This window comes from Sesamum indicum, linkage group LG3, assembly GCF_026168435.1.
Source record: "Sesamum indicum cultivar Baizhima isolate 11 linkage group LG3, ASM2616843v1, whole genome shotgun sequence".
NCBI classification, from domain to species: domain Eukaryota; kingdom Viridiplantae; phylum Streptophyta; class Magnoliopsida; order Lamiales; family Pedaliaceae; genus Sesamum; species Sesamum indicum.
In genome coordinates this window covers 29,764,809-29,780,027 of record NC_142659.1, presented here as the reverse complement: position 1 = coordinate 29,780,027, position 15,219 = coordinate 29,764,809, and the positions used below count along the sequence as shown (strand labels likewise).

Here is a 15,219-nt window from a genome sequence, read left to right as displayed (position 1 = left end):
ATCTATATGCACAGTTGAGGTCAATTCCGGGGCATGGGGTTGGCGCAAATTGCCTAGACTTTTACATATACTACAACCTCATATCCATTATAAGATCGGTAATGGAGAATTAATATATATATATATATATATATATATGTCAGGATCCTTGGCATCTTATGGGATTTTAATGACTATATTTCCACACAACCCATATCACACCCACACACGGGCGGATATGCTCCTTAGAGAGGTTATTCACAATGCAGTATGGCATTGGCCATTGCTGCTCACACCCAAACACACACAGGCGGACATTATTATGTTGGACATCATTCAAAGTTTGCCTCCACTACGTGGCACACACGACTCGATCACTCTGAGGGGAGGCCCCTACACCAACAGGAGGGTGTATGACATTTTTCGTTCTTCAGGCCCAAAGGTAGGTTGGTATTCACTCCTTATGGGCCCATTCAAAATCCCCCGGAATTTGTTTGTCTTATGGCTAGCTCTACGTGAACGATTCTCGACCATGAATCGTCCGTGGTTACAATATTTTAATAGAAATTGTGTTCTTTGCTCGTTGGATACGCTGGAGACTCATTAATACTTGCTATTTTCTTGCCCTTATTCAAAGCAGTGTGTTCGAATCTTACGCAGGAAGGTTCGATTTGCATGGACAAATAGAGGATGGATGATTGATGTGATGATTGCTGCGCGAAAGTGGAGAGGAAAGCATGTAGTTAACACCGCCTATCGCAACCTTTTAGCATCTCTAGTATATCCCATTTGGCAGGAGAGCAATAGGAGGAAATTTCAGCAATTGGATCGAGACCCGTCGGCATTGGCTAACATTATTTTAGACAAAAATAGATTACGTATACTTAGTGCAGAATTGCCGAATAAAATTAGTACGTTAGCCTTGTGTAGATTATAGCAAATTCCATGGCACACAACATCAGCCATACGACTGTACATTATAATTTTTTTAATGCAATTTACCTTTAACGAAAAACGATATAATTCAATAAGAGCACATTATGAAAATGTACCCCAATAAGGGTGTGGATGTTTTTTTATTATAGGAATAAACACTCAAGAGATTCTCACTATTTTATATTTAATCACAAGTTACACTTATTAGAATTCTAAAAATGATACGTCCATTATATTATAAAAAAAATTATAATAAAAAAAATTTATCTAATATTAATTTTAAAATAAAATTAATTAGTTGGAAGCCACTTAATTTAAAATTTTCAACAATACTTTTAAGTTAATAAAATTGAGGATATTTGTTCCATATTATATTTTTATTTTTTGAAGTTTGGGTTAGTATTTATATGTTATTCATATGCCATTCATTTTAAATTTTAACGTGCCCGCTAGTAATTCATTTTTTTGTTATAAATATATAAGATCTTTCCAATCAAATTAAGCGTGTCAAAATATTATTTGCCTATTCAGTTAGATACATCATTCATCTTCTAAGTAGTTTAGCGGAATTATAAGTATTATATATATATATATATATATATTGTTAGAGTTAAATATTATAGTTAATTACTTTTATTTCATTTAGAATCATTTTAGTTTTATCAAGTTCATTTCTTGACGTTAACATCTCTAAACTTTAATTTTGTCTCAAATTGATCATTCTGACCAAATTATAATTGGGGATAAAATGATCAGTTTAGATTTTTTTTTTCTCACTTTAGTCCCTAAATTTGTAAGTTGTCAACGTGGAGTTAGTGTCACTACAGACATGGAAAATCAGATACATAGAGTGAAGATTTGTTCCTATTTAAGAACTAAAATTGGTATATATCTACAATATAAAAAGTTTTATTTAAATCAGGTTCGTTCAAAATACACAGTTGATACGATAAATATGCTATATTTTACATGTAATAGATCACTTTTCTTAAATTGTACATCAATTACCTGACAAATATATTATATTTTTTGTGTAATTGTTTGATGTTTGATTAAATTCAATTTAAATTAAAAAAAATGTACGCAGAACACTCCTCGTGATACATTATGATGGAGCTAATTTCTTGTAATGTATCTTCCAAGGGAAAAATAGTCACTTCATATTATGCTCTTTTTTTTTTATTGATTTTTTATTATATTTTTAATTTTGGGTTATTTATTTTCTTAATGAGAAGTTCAAAACTAATATATTACAATAATGAGTGAAATTTTATAATGATTGTAAACAAATATTATGTGATACATTATTATCACACAATAGTAATGTAGTTTTGTGATTATTATATATATATGTATATAATCGGAGGCCCAAGTTATGTCAAACACATTTTATTACTAAGCCCCAATAATTGTTGTTATTGGACCCTAGTTTAATGGAGAGTGACCCGGCCCGGCCCAAGAAAGTACAATAGGGTGTATTTAGATATTTAACGGGCAAATTTTGTTATACCGTTATGAAACTCACAACACACCCTTCATCCTCCTCCAGCCCCCAGCCTCGGTTTTCTTCTTCTTCAGGTAGGTACTTCTTGTAAGTCATCAACTCAAAACAAGTGAGTTTTATTTAAGTTTCTTGATTTAGGGTTCTTGCATTGTGAAATTAAATGTATCTTGGTTCAATAAATTTGTCTGCCCGACGGAAAACTTTCTTGAAGATCACCGAATTCTTGAATTACACTGTTTTACTCTTTTTTTTTTTTTCCCTGTACTTTTTTTGACTATATATCTTCCTTGCGTGCCCTAAATGTAGGGAATTCTTGTACTCTCTTTTGTTTGGATGAAGAATGGGAAGGAGTTTCTTTTAACTGACACTGTTGGCTTCATCCAGAAGTTACCAACAAGACTCATATGAACATTTCTCCTATGTCATGGTCATTCCCCGTTATTTCTGATTGTGTTTTGTTATGTTCAGTGAATTAAATCTTGGCTGTTTTATTTAATTGATGTTTCTTTCAACCAATCATTTTTCTTCTAGGTAGCTGCTTGTAGGGCAACTCTGCAAGAGACATATGACTCATCACTTCTAGTACATGTGGTGGATATTAGGTATGATTGACCATTTGAAGAGTAGACTGCAAATCTCAACTATACAGCTCCTAATTACATTGTTCAATTTGGATCAGCCATCCAGTGGCAGAGCAACAGATTGACGCTGTGGAAAAAGTTCTTCCAGAACTTGATACATCATCAATCCCCTAAATTAATTATGTGGAACAAGGTAGTGGGATTTATTTGTCATTTTTTCTTAAATATGCACAATTTTGAGGAGCGACGTTGAGGTTAGCTCAATCATTCTTATGTTCTATTTATAGTTTTTGGTTTTCCTATCTGATAACTCGTCAACAATATCCCCGACCCAATAAGATAGTGCGAAAACTCAAGATTGCACTACACAATGATACCACCGTGGTTGAGGATAAGGCATTCAGATTAACTCCATCCACTTTATTGAGTGTGGGTTGCCTTATATATGTTTCTCTCTAATATATGAACGTGACTTATTGATACATACCCTTGGTAGTAATTGATTTCTTACACGACATTAGACTGACATTAACACAGTGTGCTAACCTAGTGTGGTTGTCACTGACTGAATATGCTTGGTTTTGTTCTTAATTCTCAACTTATTGATGGTTTAGATTTATAACAAACTTCGATTCAAAATACGAGAGGTTTGACTGGTTGCAATGGAGTGTAAGAGCATCACTTCCTGACTGGTTAATGCATATCTCTACAGGTCGCTAATTCAAAGGATCCGGAAAAGATCAAGTCTGAAGCTAAGAAAAAAAGTGGATGCCATATGCATCTCTGATTTAACTGGTGAAGGGTTAGATGATTTCTCTGTAATGCAGTTCAGGAAGAACTAAAGGTACTTCTCCATGGCTATCTTGCATAATTACAAATTGGTTTCTGATCTTCTTTTCTCCGTCCTCTTTTATATGGGACATGTCTACCAGTAGATTGAATGTTCTTATGTGGTCCTTGACTTTTTCCTTCAACGGGATATGATGGTGTGGGTGGAAGCTCTGATTCCCTTTGATAAAGGGGAACTCCTATGCAAATTTATCTGGTATTTTCTCTCGGAGGTAATAGGAACAAGGATATGCTAGACTGATTCATAATAAGGAAGCAACTTTTTGCTTTAGAAAATTGTGAATTCGGGTTGAAGAAAGAGAAAAAGAACCTAGAATTTCGCATCATATGTTGGTCCGATTTTGTGCAATTGTAATAATGCGATATAAAGGGTATAGCGGTCGTAGGTTGTCTTCTGCCCATGCTTGAGTCAGTGTCAAATTCACCATAATTTTGACAATGCGATGATAAAGGTTGTAGCATTCTGAGGTGTACTTATTATGTCCGTGTTTGACTCAATATCCAATTTTTTCTGTTGTTAAACAAAATATAATGTCAGAAACTTCAATGTTTGACAATCATTCGATAGGAATACATCAAAGGATGGAGCTTTGGTTAGAGCTCATGTTCCACTCCGCTTTGCAAGGCTTCTCACTCCAATGAGACAAACTTGAGTGTCATAGCTGTTTTCAGGGCTTCTTCCAAGTTGTTCAAAAAGGCTTGAGCTTTTGAAGAAGGCACGATTTTTGCTGGCCTTGCTGTGATTGATGCTTACAGCTACAGAGACAAGTGGCCATGAATGTATGCATTTTCTGTTCTTTTAATATGAATGTGACTGTAGCAATAATATGAATGTATGCATTTTCTGTTTTAGAAAGTTCTTTGCTGGAAGTTATATAATCTAAACGCAGGCAAAAATGCAACGGAAATGATTTTCTTTTTTTTTTTCTTTTCGGAAAAGATTATTTTCATTGATGTAAAATGATTATATGTACACTTACAAGCTTTCCACAAAAGTTTTCTTTAGAAATGATTTTGTATCTATGTGAGAGGTTTGTCTAGTGATATCTTTTGAAGTTTTCTGAAAATTCTGTCAGTGATCCTCTGTTCTCGTAGGACTTTGGTGCCGAAACTTTTTGGCTCCACTTGTTAACATATGGAGCTATATGAGCAAGATGCTGATGTTGTCAATTACACAATCCAGAGTAAAACTACTGCTTGAAGGTAATGGAAAACCATGTATATCTTCATTTTGATTAGTGACTCTTCGTCTACTTGAGGAGCAGAAAGTAACATTATGTTTGCTGATTAATTTGCCTACTTCATCTCTTAATGCATATATGTGATCCACTGCTAGCTGACCGCCATCCTTCCACTCTCTCTTACTCTTATTTGAACTTGAGTTTAAGTATCTTAATATTCTCTTGGGACTGTGATGGAACTTCTTTATATGTGATCCGCTGAAAGCTCAGTGCCACCATCCATCTCTTACTCTTAATTTAACTCGACTTTTAGTATCTTAATATTCTCTTGGGACTGTTGAAACTTCCTAAACCAATTAATGGACCAGTAGAATATTTTCTCTCAAGTGCCATCTAGAAAGGTATCTTCTTGCATGCAGTATCTGTTTTTATGCTTCAAATTAGAGCATGCCGCAATGACATTTGTGTTGTTTTCTTTTGTGCCTTACTTCATTATTATGTATTAATGCAAAGGATAGATGTCATACGATTTATAGTCTCTTATAGAAGTGTTGTTACTGGTAATTTAGGAGGAATTCTTTTATTTGCAAGTTTTGTTGTTGATATATCATTTTTCAGTAATACTTGTAACATGCGTTTATTTGATTCTACAAGTGAAGCATGTCACTTGGTATATGTGATTCATACTTGTCCTTTACAAGAGCGAGGGCTAGAGTTTGAATTTGGTTTGCTAATTTTGTGCAAAGTAGATAACCTCATATCGATAAGGATTGTGTGGGAATCAAAAGTTTAAGTAGGATTTAAATGCTCAATTAAAACATATGTTGGCTGCTAATGTGTGTTTTTTGATGATATTTTAGAACCTAATGGTAGCCTACCTATCTTCATATTCGTCTCTTCTAGTTTCTAACGAAAAAGCAACCAATGCCCCTATTAATTCTTCGTTGTCAATTTTTCTTCCATATTTTGAAATCAAGAAGGTTGAACCATTGAGTTTTACACTTTGTATAATTCAAACCCAATTTTACTGCTCCGATTTCTTTGAAAAGCCGCGTAATCACCATTCTGGTTTGGAAAGAAAAGAATTGTGGGTTTTGGGGCTGCTCAAAATGTGAAGGATGCAAGGGTAGAGTTGAGACCTAAATTGGAGAATAAACCCTCCTCTGTTTTTGTAAATTTGTTCTTGGTTCGTTTGTTGTGTTGGGTTTTCTCTTCATGCGCTTGCCTTAAAATTTTTTGTTTTTGATACATTTGGCATTCTTGTATTGATTTACAAACTCCATGTTGGTTCATGTTATTATCCTCTTATTTTTGCAGGTGTATCATAGAAACATGTGTTGAAAAATCTATTTCATACAATCTTGAATTATTTTATTTGTGAACTTTAAAAATTAAATGCTATGCTAAAATGCGAAACGGTTGTCTAGATGCCAATTTAAAATTTGTTCTTCAAAAGGACTTGGTAAATCTTTTCTGAGTATTATATAATTTCATGAGTTGATAAATAGTTTTTGAGGAACAAAGAGCTTTGGTAACATATACAGTGTTTGAAGAACTTTTTAATTCTTATTTCTAAATAATAATACTGGAAATTAGTTTTCCTCTTTCACTTAAAGATTTGTTTTCCTTGTCAAATTCATGTTCTAAAAATCAATTTTTATCTTTTACTCAAATATTTGTTTTTCTTGTCAAGTGTTTTGTAATAAACTCATGTTTTCGCGATTAGCTTGAAGTACACTTGCAAATATTGAAGACAAATTAACAAAATATTTTGATTAGCAATAGATGAATTCATTTAATTGTTTTTGAATGAATGCACGAAAAGTCATATGTTTTGGACTTTGTGAAATTTGTTATTGAATTTTATTTTCATAAAAGTGATTGAAACTGTTTTTGAAGTTTTTTGGAACATTTTTAAGAAGCATTCAGTTTACTATTTCTAGTCAAATTGCATTCAACGCCATATTTATTCATATTTTCATAAAACTACATTTTTAACTTTTCTTTTGATAAATGATTATTGTGCTGAAACTTGACAAAATGTGTTGAAAATTCTTTTAAGATACTTTTACCAGTAATTTAAAAACGAATAATGAGATTGGCATCTAGAACTGTAACGCAATTTAGTATACGACATTTTATTTTTGAAGTTCACAAATCAACTAATTTGTGATTGTGTGCTATGGAATTTCCAACCATGCTTAGATACACCTCCAAAGTTAAGACGATGAGGATATGAACAAATATGGTGTTTCTGTAAAATTTATACAAGAGTTTTAAATGTATCATAAACAAAAACTTTTAATAAAGCGACATGGGAACAAAACCTAACATAATGAAGAAATCGAGAATAAACCAAAAAAAAACGGTGGAGGGTTACTCCTCATTAAGGCCTCAACTCCAAACTGTCTTGCGCCCGTCATATTTAAAGCGGCCTTAAAATTCGTAATTCTATTGCTTCCAACTTAGAATGTTGAGAACGTGAGAGTTTTATAGAAATCAAACACTTTTGGGTTTGTATTATACAAAGGAAATTGCAATGGTTTCAACTTTACTTGATTCCTAAATATGGGAAAAGTTGATAAAGAAGATGTAAGTTGTTATTGCATGTCATTATGTTGCGTGTTTTTCACTTTAATTGTTAATTCTGTACACGTTTCTTGTTTGTTGTTTTTTTTTTTTTTCATTCTAACAGCTTAATGTTGGTGAAGATGATCTTGCACCAGCTTTCATGTCAGCTCGGGTTCAAGTACCTCGGAGTAGGAGCCCTCTTGCACCAGCAACCATCTATGTAAAAAGTCTATTGTAAATAAGAATTAAGTGTGTTCGGTAGTACTTTTGCCTTCTTTGTAGTATATGGAAAATAGTTGCTCTGCCCAACAAGGTCCGGCTTATTCTTAGCCAGAGAAATAAAAGTTTTGATTCAAAACCAATTTCTAGTTGTATAATTATTACTTGATTAGCTCCCAAAGCACATCAAAATCAGCTCAACACAACAATATAGCAAATTGGTACATCAATGAAACTCAAATTCATTGTTTTCGAAAATATTTTTGTTCTGTACTTCTACCACTACTCTGCTTACAATTGCAATATCTTTGAACTCTTCACCATACGAAAGAAACACTGCCAACCAATAGCAAATAAAAAAAAAAGAAAGAGAGAAATTGTTTATAGTATACAATCATCATCAACAAACTATCATCCAAAGAGGTATATCAAGAAAACTTTTAAGGTAGAGTCAATCAGCAAAGCTAGCTTTAATGTGTTCGTACACATCAATAAATTAGGCATTTTATTAGCAACTTTGGAATAGGATGAAGTCTCTAGGCTATACATAACTATAGCTCACGATTATGCCTATGATGGTGATTGTAAAATATATGTCTAAGACCTTGATTTTAAATGTTCAAAGTTAAGAATTATTGAAATCGGATATCAATGATCTTGTGGGGACTTAACGACGTGATATATGAGTAAGGGAATTTATTCTTTTATGGATACTATACAAATACATTTTTACAAGTAAATATATTATTATAGTTAGTCATAAAATATATTAAGCTCATGATATTATTTATGTTTCTGTTATTGAAACATTTATATTATACATTTATATTTTCAAAACAAATTGATAATAATTGCTTTATTGATAAGGAAACTACTTACTTCTATTATTTGTAATTCACTTTCTAAATTTAATTGGTACTGCCAAATAAAAAATATTTTTCAAAATTAAAATTGTACTTCGTATTCATGAATTATTATATTTTACTATTTTGTATTCAAGTCAATTAATATGAAAATATAAATAACAATATTAAAAAACGCAATAGTAATATAAAACTAATTAGTCAAAACTCCTTATTGTATATTGTTTTAATAAGAAATTCCATTTAGTAAATTATTGATAAGAGATTGCAGGGTTGGGCTTCGATTCAGCTGTCATTTGCAGCTAGAATTCAACTCATTAAATCAGTATTCATGTCACTATAATTTATTGTGCTATGACATTTATTTTACCAAAAGGAGTTAATAAGGAAATAGAGAAACGGTTCAGCCAGTTCCTGTGGAATGGTGCATCAACCTTTGGATATCCGAAGGTTTTCTGGAATCAAGTGTGTCATCTGGTGGAAGAAGGAGGACAGGAAATCATGAATGTAGCAGCCCTCAATCGGACGCTTATGAGTAGACATATCTGGAGAATAGTAAGTAGATTTCGCGGTTCTATATGTGTAACATGGATTTACATCATGAGACTTCAAGGCAAATCTATATGCACAGTTGAGGCCAATTCCGGGGCATGGGGTTGGCGCAAATTGCCTAGACTTTGACATATACTACAACGTCATATCCATTATAAGATCGGTAATGGAGAATTAATATATATATATATATATGTCAGGATCCTTGACATCTTATGGGGATTTTAATGACTATATTTCCACACGACCCCTATCACACCCACACACGGGCGGATATGCTCCTTAGAGAGGTTATTCACAATGGAGTATGGCATTGGCCATTGCTGCTCACACCTAAACCCACACAGGCGGACATTATTATGTTGGACATCATTCAAAGTTTGCCTCCACTACGTGGCACACACGACTCGATCACTCTGAGGGGAGGCCCCTACACCAACAGGAGGGTGTATGACATTTTTCGCTCTTCAGGCCCAAAGTTAGGTTGGTATTCACTCCTTATTGGCCCATTCAAAATCCCTCGGAATTCGTTTATCTTATGGCTAGCTCTACATGAACGACTCTCGACCATGGATCGTCCGTGGTTACAACATTTTAATAGAAATTGTGTTCTTTGCTCGTTGGATACGCTGGAGACTCACTAATACTTGCTATTTTCTTGCCCTTATTCAAAGCAGTGTGTTCCAATCTTACGCAGGAAGGTTCGATTTGCATGGACAAACAGAGGATGGATGATTGATGTGATGATTGCTGCGCGAAAGTGGCGAGGAAAGCATGTAGTTAACACCGCCTATCGCAACCTTTTAGCATCTCTAGTATATCCCATTTGGCAGGAGAGCAATAGGAGGTAATTTCAGCAATTGGATCGAGATCCGTCGGCATTGGCTATCATTATTTTAGACAAAATTAGATTACGTATACTTAGTGCAGAATTGTCGAATAAAATTAGTACCGTAGCCTTGTGTAGATTATGGCAAATTCCATGGCACACAACATCAGTCATACGACTGTACATTATAATTTTTTTAATGCAATTTACCTTTACCGAAAAACGATATAATTCAATAAGAGCACATTATGAAAATGTACCCCAATAAGGGTGTGGATGTTTTTTTATTATAGGAATAAACACTCAAGAGGTTCTCACAATTTTATATTTAATCACAAGTTACACTTATTAGAATTCTAAAAATGATACGTCCATTATATTATAAAAAAAATTATAATAAAAAATAATTATCTAATATTAATTTTAAAATTTTCAACGATACTTTTAATTTAATAAAATTGAGGATATTTATTCCATATTATATTTTTATTTTTTGAAGTTTGGGTTAGTATTTATATGTTATTCATATGCTATTCATTTTAAATTTTAACGTGCCCTCTAGTAATTCATTTTTTTGTTATAAATATATAAGATCTTTCCAATCAAATTAAGCATGTCAAAATATTATTTGCCTATTTAGTTAGATATTGTTTGATGTTTGATTAAATTCAATTTAAATTTTATCTTTTACTCAAATATTTGTTTTTCTTGTCAAGTGTTTTGTAATAAACTCATGTTTTCGCGATTAGCTTGAAGTACACTTCCAAATATTGAAGACAAATTAACAAAATATTTTGATTAGCAATAGATGAATTCATTTAATTGTTTTTGAATGAATGCACGAAAAGTCATATGTTTTGGACTTTGTGAAATTTGTTATTGAATTTTATTTTCATAAAAGTGATTGAAACTGTTTTTGAAGTTTTTTGGAACATTTTTAAGAAGCATTCAGTTTACTATTTCTAGTCAAATTGCATTCAACGCCATATTTATTCATATTTTCAAAAAACTACATTATTAACTTTTCTTTTGATAAATGATTATTGTGCTGAAACTTGACAAAATGTGTTGAAAATTCTTTTAAGATATTTTTACCAGTAATTTAAAAACGAATAATGAGATTGGCATCTAGAACTGTAACGCAATTTAGTATATAACATTTTATTTTTGAAGTTCACAAATCAACTAATTTGTGATTGTGTGCTATGGAATTTCCAACCATGCTTAGATACACCTCCAAAGTTAAGATGATGAGGATATGAACAAATACGGTGTTTCTGTAAAATTTATACAAGAGTTTTAAATGTATCATAAATAAAAAGTTTTAATAAAGCGACATGGAAACAAAACCTAACATAATGAAGAAATCGAGAATAAACCAAAAATAAACGGTGGAGGGTTACTTCTCATTAAGGCCTCAACTCCAAACTGTCTTGCGCCCGTCATATTTAAAGCGGCCTTAAAATTCGTAATTCTATTGCTTCCAACTTAGAATGTTGAGAACGTGAGGGTTTCATAGAAATCAGACACTTTTGGGTTTGAATTATACAAAGGAAATTGCAATGGTTTCAACTTTACTTGATTCCTAAATATGGGAAAAGTTGATAAAGAAGATGTAAGTTGTTATTGCATGTCATTATGTTGCGTGTTTTTCACTTTAATTGTTAATTCTGTATACGTTTTCTTGTTTGTTTTTTTTTTTCATTCTAACAGCTTAATGTTGGTGAAGATGATCTTGCACCAGCTTTCATGTCAGCTCGGGTTCAAGTACCTCGGAGTAGGAGCCCTCTTGCACGAGCAACCATCTATGTAAAAAGTCTATTGTAAATAAGAATTAAGTGTGTTCGGTAGTACTTTTCCCTTCTTTGTAGTATGTGGAAATTTGTTGCTCTGCCCAACAAGGTCCGGCTTATTCTTAGCCAGAGAAATAAAAGTTTTGATTCAAAACCAATTTCTAGTTGTATAATTATTACTTGATTAGCTCCCAAAGTACATCAAAATCAGCTCAACTCAACAATATACGCAATTGGTACATCACTGAAACTCAAATTCACTGTTTTAAAAAAATATTTGTGTTCTGTACTTCTACCACTACTCTGCTTACAATTGGAACATCTTTGAACTCTTCACCATACGAAAGAAACACTGCCAACCAATAGCAAATAAAGAAAAAAAAAAGAGAGAGAGAGAGAGAGAGAAATCGTTTATGGTATACAATCATCATCAACAAACTAAAAACAAACTATCATCCAAAGAGGTATATCAAGAAAACTTTTAAGGTAGAGTCCATCAGCAAAGCTAGCTTGTATGTGTTTGTACACATCAATAAATTCGGCATTCTATTAGCAACTTTGGAATATGATAAAGTCTCTAGGCTATGCATAACTATAGCTCACGATTATGCCTATGATGGTGATTGTAAAATATATGTCTAGACCTTGGTTTAAAATGTTCAAAGTTAAGAATTATTGAAATCGGATATCAATGATCTTGTGGGGACTTACCGACGTGATATATGCGTAAGAAGATTTATTCTTTTATGGAGACTGTACAAATACATTTTTACAAGTAAATATATTATTATAGTTAGTCATAAAATATATTAAGTTCATGATATTATTTATGTTTCTGTCATTGAAATATTTATATTATACAATTATATTTTCAAAACAAATTGATAATAATTGCTTTATTTATAAGGAAACTATTTACTTCTATTATTTGTAATTCACTTTCTAAATTAATTGGTACTATCAAATAAAAAATATTTTTCAAAATTAAAATTGTACTTCGTATTCATGAATGATTATATTTTACTATTTTTTATTCAAGTCAATTAATATGAAAATATAAATAATAATATTCAAAAACTCAATAGTAATATAAAAATAATTAGTCAAAACTCCTTATTGTATATTGTTTTAATAAGAAGTTCCATTTATTAAATTATGGATAAGAGATTGTAGGGTTGGGCTTCGATTCGGCTGTCATTCTGACCATATTATAATTGGGGATAAAATTATAAGTTTAGATTTTTTTTTTCTCACTTTAGTCCCTAAATTTGTAAGTTGTCAACTTGGAGTTAGTGTCACTACAGACATAGGAAATCAGATACATAGAGTGAAGATTTGTTCATATTTAAGAGCTCAAATTTGTATATATCTACAATATAAAAAGTTTTATTTAAATCATGTTCGGTCAAAATACAACAGTTCATACAATAAATATGCTATATTTTACATGTAATAGATTACTTTTTTAAATTGTACATCAATTACATGACAAATATATTATATTTTTTGTGTAATTGTTTGATGTTTGATTAAATTCAATTTAAATTTAAAAAAATTTATGCACAACACTCCTCGTGATAGATACATTATGATGGAGATAATTTCTTGTAATGTATCTTCCAAGGAAAAAATAGTCATTTCATATTATGCTCTTTTTTTTATTGACTGATTTTTTATTATATTTTTAATTTTGGGTTATTTATTTTCTTAATGAAAAGTTCAAAACTAATATATTTTAATAATAAGTGAAATTTTATAATGATTGTAAACAAATATTATGTGATACATTATTATCACACAATATTAATGTAGTTTTGTGATCATTAATATATATATATGTGTATATATATATATATATATATATTATGGAAGTATCAATAGCCAAAAGAATACCCCATCAATGGTACGATGTTTTCTCACTATTATATATTTAATGATATGTTATATTTATTAGTATTATTTTACAAATCAAAAGTACGTAAATTAAAGTACAACTCAAAATAAATTTACTAGTCATATTAAAATAAAATCAATAAAAAAATTTATTTTTGGTCCCATATATTAGAGATTTTTTAGATTTAATCCCATTTGTTCAATTTTTCGAAAAAATTGTATCTCATAAATTGAAAATTTTCTCAATATTAATTTTTACATGCATAGTGCACCCAATAATAACATTGAGATAGTTAATAACTTATGCAATGTGGGAAATTGTATAACTGGAACTAAATTGAAAATGCCCCAATAATTAACGAAAAAAAAGTTACTGAAAATGGTAATGACTCCTTTAATAATTGGTTGAAAAATACATGTGAGAACTAAATTGAGAAACTTTTAACTTATAAAATACAATATGAGAAAATCATAACAAATAAGACTAAATAAAAAAGATCCTAACATATGGAACCAAAAATATATATTTTTTTTAAATTAATTAGCTAGAAGTCACCCATGTTAAGTTTTTCAAAAGCATTTCTAATTTAATAAGATTGATAATTTTTATTTAAAATTTTGTGATATTTATTCTTTCATATATATACATTTAATTTTCAAAGCTTATATTAGTATTTTATATATTATTCATCTGCTACTCATGTTGAATTTTACTGTGCCTAAATTACTATTTTTAATATTTAAAAATAACTTCTAAAAATTAATCATGTTGAAATAGTATTTGTTTATTTATTTATTTTTAGTTGGATAAATTTATTATTAATGTCCAAGTAGTTTAGAGGAATTAGACTCTTAAATAGTCTTACTTTGATCGAATTTTATCTTTTAAAACTATTTTTTATTTAATAATAAAAAATTATTTAAATAAAAATATAAACATCTTTTCACAACGAAAACAAATATATGAGAAATTCATATTTTTATATATAATATAGATATAGATATAGATAATGGAAAGATCGTAGGTGACAGCTTGACAGTAGTAAAGCATTACATTATCAGGTTCCCAATGGCTCCAAATTTTTAAAATTCAACTAAATTAGAAATAATAATAATAATAATAATAATAATAATAATAATAATAGTAATAATAATAATAATGCTAGTCATGTTCTGGTTATCAGTATAATCTAGTAGCTTCCACCAAAGTGCCTTAAAAAAACTAACTAAAGCAACGAGAAAGATAAGGATTAACCTTTTAGCTGAAAATAAGGTAATAAAATTGTTTGGTAGTGTGGAGTTCTTCAATTCTGGTTATGTTGGCGATTCATGAGTTTGTCATTTGTGTCAAATTTGAATGATGATAGTGTGATTAATTACTTTCTAAATATAATAAATACCTTGTTATGTAATTAGTCAAGATCTAGACACATAATCCGAACTAAAATTTCGTGTATGTCATCGAGAAA

The 15,219-nt window shown here is 30.7% G+C and overlaps 1 long non-coding RNA gene across 8 annotated transcripts; it reads left to right on the top strand.

Annotated features, from left to right (window-relative positions):
* Positions 1 to 2,431: 2,431 nt before the first annotated feature.
* On the top strand, positions 2,432 to 7,963 carry LOC148788870 (uncharacterized). Of its 8 annotated transcripts, none has more exons than XR_016064373.1 (6): positions 2,439 to 2,493; positions 2,726 to 2,846; positions 2,951 to 3,021; positions 3,099 to 3,844; positions 4,418 to 4,629; positions 4,926 to 7,963. It is a non-coding gene; the product is annotated as an uncharacterized LOC148788870 (long non-coding RNA). The 8 variants fall into 8 exon arrangements; XR_016064379.1 differs by having other exon boundaries at positions 2,726 to 3,021; positions 3,099 to 3,193; positions 3,713 to 3,844; XR_016064376.1 differs by having other exon boundaries at positions 2,726 to 3,021; positions 4,945 to 5,052; positions 7,726 to 7,963.
* The last annotated feature ends 7,256 nt before the right edge of the window (positions 7,964 to 15,219 follow it).